Genomic DNA, 6,485 nt, shown 5'->3' on the forward strand with positions numbered 1-6,485 from the left:
TTTTTTTTTTTTTTTAACAGATAAGGATAAACTGGGCCTGGACTCCTTCGCCTCTGGGGAGGTTGTAGCGTTTGGGTTTCAGAGCCCAGAACAGAAGCTACCAGGAGTCTTAGGTTCAGGTTCCCAGAAGCAGGCCCCGAGACAACGATTTGGGTGCAACCTGGGAGGTGATCCCGGGAGGCACGGGTAGGGGAGTGGAAGACCGAGACCCGGAGGGCAAAGAAGCTAATACAGGATGTGTTAACGAGCAGATTATGCTGTGGGCGTAATTCATAGCTATGGCTGGGGCACTGCTGTTGTCACACCCAAGGGGCCAGCAGCTATTTAATCACCCAGATACTAACCGTCATTGGTTGAGATTGCTCCCCCAGCTAACTTCCCCACACTTCCGGCCTGCAATACCCTGCGCTTCCGGCCTGCAAAGTGGGCTGAATTTACTCCTGCAGCTGGAGAGGCCCTCTGGCGGCAGGTCACAGGCATTTGCAAGAAGACTGTTGGCTTTCCCTAAAATGTGAGTTCCAGGGACAGGGGCAGAGCACCTACAGTGACTGCTACACTCCCCAGGTATTCAGAAGATAGCGCCCTCTCCATGGAAGGGGTTTAAGCTCGGTTCTTCCTGACAGGGAAGATCAGAGGCTGGTGCTTGGCGCTTTGGGCGACTTCTGGGGATGGAGGATGGAAGAAGAAGGTGGTGGTGAGGCCCCTGCGAGATGAGGCCAGAACCTCACTTTCGTGTCAGGGCCTTTGAGGGATGGCACACAGATCTGGGAGACTGGGTCCCAGGACCAAGAGAAGACACTGTGCCCACCTTAAGCAGGAGGAGGTGACGCCACCCATCTTAAATGGATGACATAGACCATGAGCATCTCAGTGGTAGCTGTGATGGACTAAAAACCAGAGATGCTTCCCCCAAGTTTTCAGGGCTGTGTAAGTCCCACTGGCTTCTTGGGTGACCCTGGGGAAGGGAAGGTGTTCCCAATAATGAGTTATGTTGGGCATCTCACTGCTCTGGGAAGTGGAAGGGGAGAGCCAGATTGAACTTGAATTATGGGAAAGAAGTAATGAAACGTTTTTTGCTCTTGAATGTTGTGGAGCACATGCAACCTATTTCGGTGGCAGGACTGAATCAAGCTTTAAAAGTGAACATGATGGAAGGCTGAAGTGGGGCCACAACGTCAAGGGTGACCAGTTGTATTTAAATCCTGAGTGCCCTGCCCAGGCACATGAAAAGAAAGCCCTCCTGTACCGCAGGGGAAAATATCATGAAGAGACTACAACACACAATTTAAAAAAACAAAAACAAAAACCGTTGTCGTTGAGTTGATTCCGAGTCATAGCGACCCTATAGGACAAAGTAAGAACTGCCCCACAGGGTTTCCAAGGAGCGGCTGGTGGAATCAACTGTCAGTCTTTTGGTTAGCAGCCAGTAGCTGTGCCACCAGGACTCCAGAACACACAGTAGGGAGTGATTTTTAAGTAACAGAGCCCCCCCCCAAAAAAAATGTGCCTCTTCCATCTTCAAAGACTCACAGAATCTGTGAAACCAGGAGAAGATGAAGACTAGGAGTTGGATCTTATGACAAAAGTCTAGACGCTCAGGGGAACTTTAAATCACAGAGCAGGAAATCCTGTTTCCCCAAGGGCAAGCTGTTACTTTGAGAGCTAGCACAGGCTGGAAATAAAGACAGGTTCAGAAAGGCTAAGAGTAATTCACAATTGACAAAGACGTGTGTGTTACTTGGGGAATTAAACTTTGGGGCACCTGTCCCTGATTGAAGGACACTGCTGAACTTTGTGCGACCACCTCAGCCAATGGAGTCACATGGAAAGGCAGGCCAGTGGGCGGACTTCTGGGTGCTAGTCTCTGAAGGCCGCTAAGGCATCTGTGGAACAAATTGGAAACATGGTATCTGTTAACTCAGTTGTCCACACTTGACTCCTCACAGACTTGCCAAAATGTACGGTGGTCCTGGTTCTGCTGAGGACGCCATGCACTGGAGGGAGAATTAAAAATTCCTTATCAAGAGCATCTGCATAATAAATAAGGAACAAAGATTAAAATGTTAAAGGGACCCCACATGATTATTATCTCAGGCCAGCCCTGAGATAATAATTCTGACCTCTGGATGATGATGGAAGTGGCCAGACCTGTCTATGAAGGGATCTGGGCTTCCACCAGACAGAGAGTCCTAACGGGGGGCGGCGGGGGAGGGGGGTGTCCATCAGCCTAGCCCAGGCATGTCTGTGCATTTTCACACATCATCCATTCCCCTTGGACATTTGTGAGGCACCTGATATTTCCTGGTGGCGTAGTGGTTAAGAGCTTGGCTACTAACCAAAAGGTCAGCAGTTCAAAGCCACCAGCTGCTCCTTGGAAACTCTATGGGGCAGCTCTACTATGTCCTATAGGATCGCTGTGAGTTGGAATCGACTCGAGGGCAAGGGGTTTTTGGTTTAATATTCACCAAGGGGGCCGTGTGGTACAGTGGTGGAATTCTTATCTTCCATGGGGAGACCTGGGTTTGAGTCTCAGCCCATGCACCTCGTGTGCAGACACCACCCATCTGTCAGTGGAGGCTTGCATGTTGCTATGATGCTGAACGGATTTCAGTGGAGCTTCCAGACTAAGATGGTCTAGGAAGAAAGGCATGAGAATCTACTCCTGAAAATCAGCCAATGAAAACCCTATGGAGCATAATGGTCTGATCCGCAGACAATCATGGGGATGGTGCAGGACCAGGCAGCATATCATTCCGTTGTGCATGGGGCTGCCATGAGTCGGGGATGTTCACCAGGCCTGGGCCTTCCCAGGGTAGAGCCTTTAGCCATCCCACTGGGCAGAGGGTACTCTTCACTCTGCTTACACAGTTTCTTTTAGAGAGATTCTGAATGCAAAACGCTTAGCATAGTGCCAGGCACACAGAAAGCACTTGATTAATGCCAGATATTATGTTTTATAATCATTATTATTGAAAATTTGCTTTTACCATTCGTCTGCTCTCCTCCTCCCCACTCCCTCGCCATCGCTGTAAACACTGTGCTTGCTGGTGGAGGTGACCATAAGTGGTCTTGAATGTCACAAAGCTGGAAACCACGTGCTTTCCTGCGATGCAGGGTGCAGACAGAGTAAACGTATGCACTTTCCAACAGAGAGACCTGGACTGGGAGCTCAGATGCACCTCTTGGTAACTCTGAACCTTGGCCAAATTCCTGAGCCTCCATTTTGTTACTGGGAACATGGAGAAATGAAAAGCCTCCACGTGGGAATGTTGTAAAGAATAAATGAGGTGACTGCATATAGAGTGCTTCGTCCCTGGCAGATACTCAACAAAGAGAAGACTTTATTTCTGGAACTACTGAGGGAGCATTGAAGCAATGAGCCAGGTGTGTTGCTGTCCTGCCCTGAACACCTGCAGAGAAGAGCAGCAGGGACACCCTAGTGGGAAGAAGGCCCTGGAACCCGAACCTTTCGTTGCCTGGGGTTATCTATTTCTTCTTGAGTGAACTTTAGTAGTTTGAATGTTCCGAGAAATTTGTCCATTTCATCTAACTATGAAATATTTTGGCATAGAGTTATTAATATTTCCTTATTATCCTTTTAATATCTGTACACTCCATAGTGATGCCACTTCTCTAATTCCTGATATTGTCAATTTGTGTTTTCTCCCCTTTTTATTTTGATCAGTCTGGCTAGATATTTAGCAATATTATTGATTTATTCAAAGATTAAGTTTCGGGTTAACTGAGTTTCTCTATTGTTTTTCCGTTTTTTGGTTGCATTGATGTCTGCTCGGCCTTTATTCTTTAGTTTATTCTGTCTGTTGTATTTCATTTGCTCTTCTTTTTCTATTTGAAGGTGAAAACTTTAGTCATTAGTTTGAGACCTTTTTTTCTTCCTTTCTAATATAGGCATTTAATGCTATAAATTTCCCACTAATATTGCTGTTGTAGCACACACAAATTTGATATGTTGTTTTAATTTTTATTCAATTCAAAACACTTTCTGATTTCCCTTTTGATTTCTTCTTTGATTCTTAGCTTATTAAGCAGTGTGTTATTTACTGCCCACATATTTGGGGGATTTTCCAGAAATCTTTCTGTATATATATATTCCTAATTTAATTCCACTTGGCCAGAGAACACACATTGTACAACTTAAACCTTTTCAAATTAACGGAGACTTGTTCTATGATCCAAAATATGATCTATATTGGTGACTGTTCTCACGTACATTTGAGAAGAATGTTTATTCCGCCGTTTTTAGATGGTGTGTACTACAAATGTCAATTATGTCAAGTTGGTTGATAGTGTTGTTCGTGTCTTCTATAACCTTACGGGTCGTCTAATTGTTCTATCAGTTACTATGAATTTTTCTATTTATCTTGAAGTTCTATCAGTTTTTTCTTCATATATTTTGAAGCTCTGCTATTAAGTGCATAAACATTTAGGTTTGTTATGTTTCATTATGAAATGACCCTCTTTATCCCTGGTAATAGTCATTGTTCTCAAATCTGCTTTGTGTAATAGATACTCTGTCTTTCTTTGTATTGGTGTTATTAGTGTTAACATCATTTCTCTTTTTCATTCTTTTAAAAATATTGTGAGGATCGCACTGAACTGGATAGTGTTTCATTCTGTTGTACTAGGGTCACTACGAGTTCGAACCAGCTTGATGGCACCTAACAACAAAAACAAATTAGTATTAGGAGTCCTTGGTGGCACAAACAGCTAAATCCTTGGCTACTCACTGAAAAGTTGGTGGTTTGAACCCATTCAGAGGTGCCTTGGAAGAAAGTCCTGGTGATTTTCTTCTGAAAGTTCACAGTCATGAAAATCCTATGGAGCACAGTTCTACTCTGACACACATGGGTTGCCATGAGTCGAAACTGACTTGATGGCAAATGGTTTTATTTTTATTATTATTTATTAATATCAGTGGAGTGGTATTAGTGGCATAAGGGTCCTAACTAGCTTGTTACTGTGGTGTCAGCTTGTCTGTGATTTCTATTGCCCCACCTGTCTTGGTCCCCCCATATTCCAAACCTGTTTCTTCAGCCTTTCCATCAATTCTGTTATCTACCTCACGTCTTTCCAAAAAATTCCTTTTCTGTTTAACATAGCTAGAGTTGGTTTCCATTCCTTGCAACCAAGAATTTTAAGACAATCTTGTTTTCTAGACCTTGGTAATATTTCAGTCTTACAATTGAATTTGAGAAATGTGCTGGAGTCCTTCTGTCATAACCTACTGAGCTGAGCCGCTCCCTTCCCTACTGGTACCAAGAAGCCTAATAAGCATTTCTCTATGTAAAGATCCATCTTGTAAGAGCCTGTCCAGAAGCAAGTGTGTCTTCTCTTTTCTGCTTACCAGCATCCTAGTGACTGAGGGAGAAAATGTCAAACAGGAATTCTTTGGATCGAATCACCCAAGAGGAGACAAAACACACTTAAAAACCCACTGCCCTTGGGTCGATTCTGACTCATAGCAATCTTTAGGACAAAGCAGAACTGCCCCATAGAGTTTCCAAGGTTGCAAACATTTACGGAGGCAGACTGCCACATCTTTCTCCTGCAGAATGCTGGTGGATTTGAACGGCCAACCTTTTGGTTAGCAGCTGAATGCTTTAGCCACCGTGCCACTAAGCCTCCTCAAACATGTGCTTAGGGGCTCCAAAAAATAAGATTTTTTAAAAAAAGTAGAAGCATTTGATCTTTTCAAGAAGAAGCATGAAATGAAACTTTAGAATTTTGTGAAACCTCATCCTTATTTTACAGTTTCATATTTTATATTTAATTACATGCTGAAGAGCACAGCAATATTTTTTAGCGCTGAGAGCCTCTAAATTTTAACTGGTGAAGATTCTAAGTCTGGGGTGGGACCTAAGATTCAGCATTTCTAACCGTGATGCCTGGTTCCTCATTCACTGTGGAGAGAAGCTGTTCCAAGTCTTGGCTGTTTTCAGCCCACTGCAAGGCTCCGTGAAACTGCCCTAGATTGCCCACAGCCTTTGCTAATCTGTCACTTGGGGGAGGTGGTGTGGTTAGGGAACATACTCCAAATGAGTTCTGCATCTATTGAGATGACCTTATGGCTTTTCAACCTTTACTCTGTTAATGTGGTAAATTACATTGATTGCTATTTTTCCCAATAAACTTATTTATTGTCCTATTTCAATACAGATCACAGTCTATTATCATAATGCACTCTGGTCCTAGTTCTGACAGTCAAAAATGTTGATTTAAGAAGGTAATCATGTTCCTCATTTAATTCATTTATTTGTGTCACTCACTCTAAGTAGGATATAATTCCACCTTGTTGATCATGGCTGACAATCACTACTCAGTTTTGTGATTTGAGGCACATTGGGTAAGTTAGTCAAAAGGGTCTTGGCTCGGTCATAGGGAATGATTAACCTTAGAATAAATGCTGTTCCGGTGCCACCTAACAAATCTTAAAAGAAAAACTTGAAATGATCCAACTGTTTCCA

This window comes from Trichechus manatus, unplaced genomic scaffold (assembly GCF_000243295.1).
Source record: "Trichechus manatus latirostris isolate Lorelei unplaced genomic scaffold, TriManLat1.0 scaffold00132, whole genome shotgun sequence".
NCBI classification, from domain to species: Eukaryota; Metazoa; Chordata; class Mammalia; order Sirenia; family Trichechidae; genus Trichechus; species Trichechus manatus.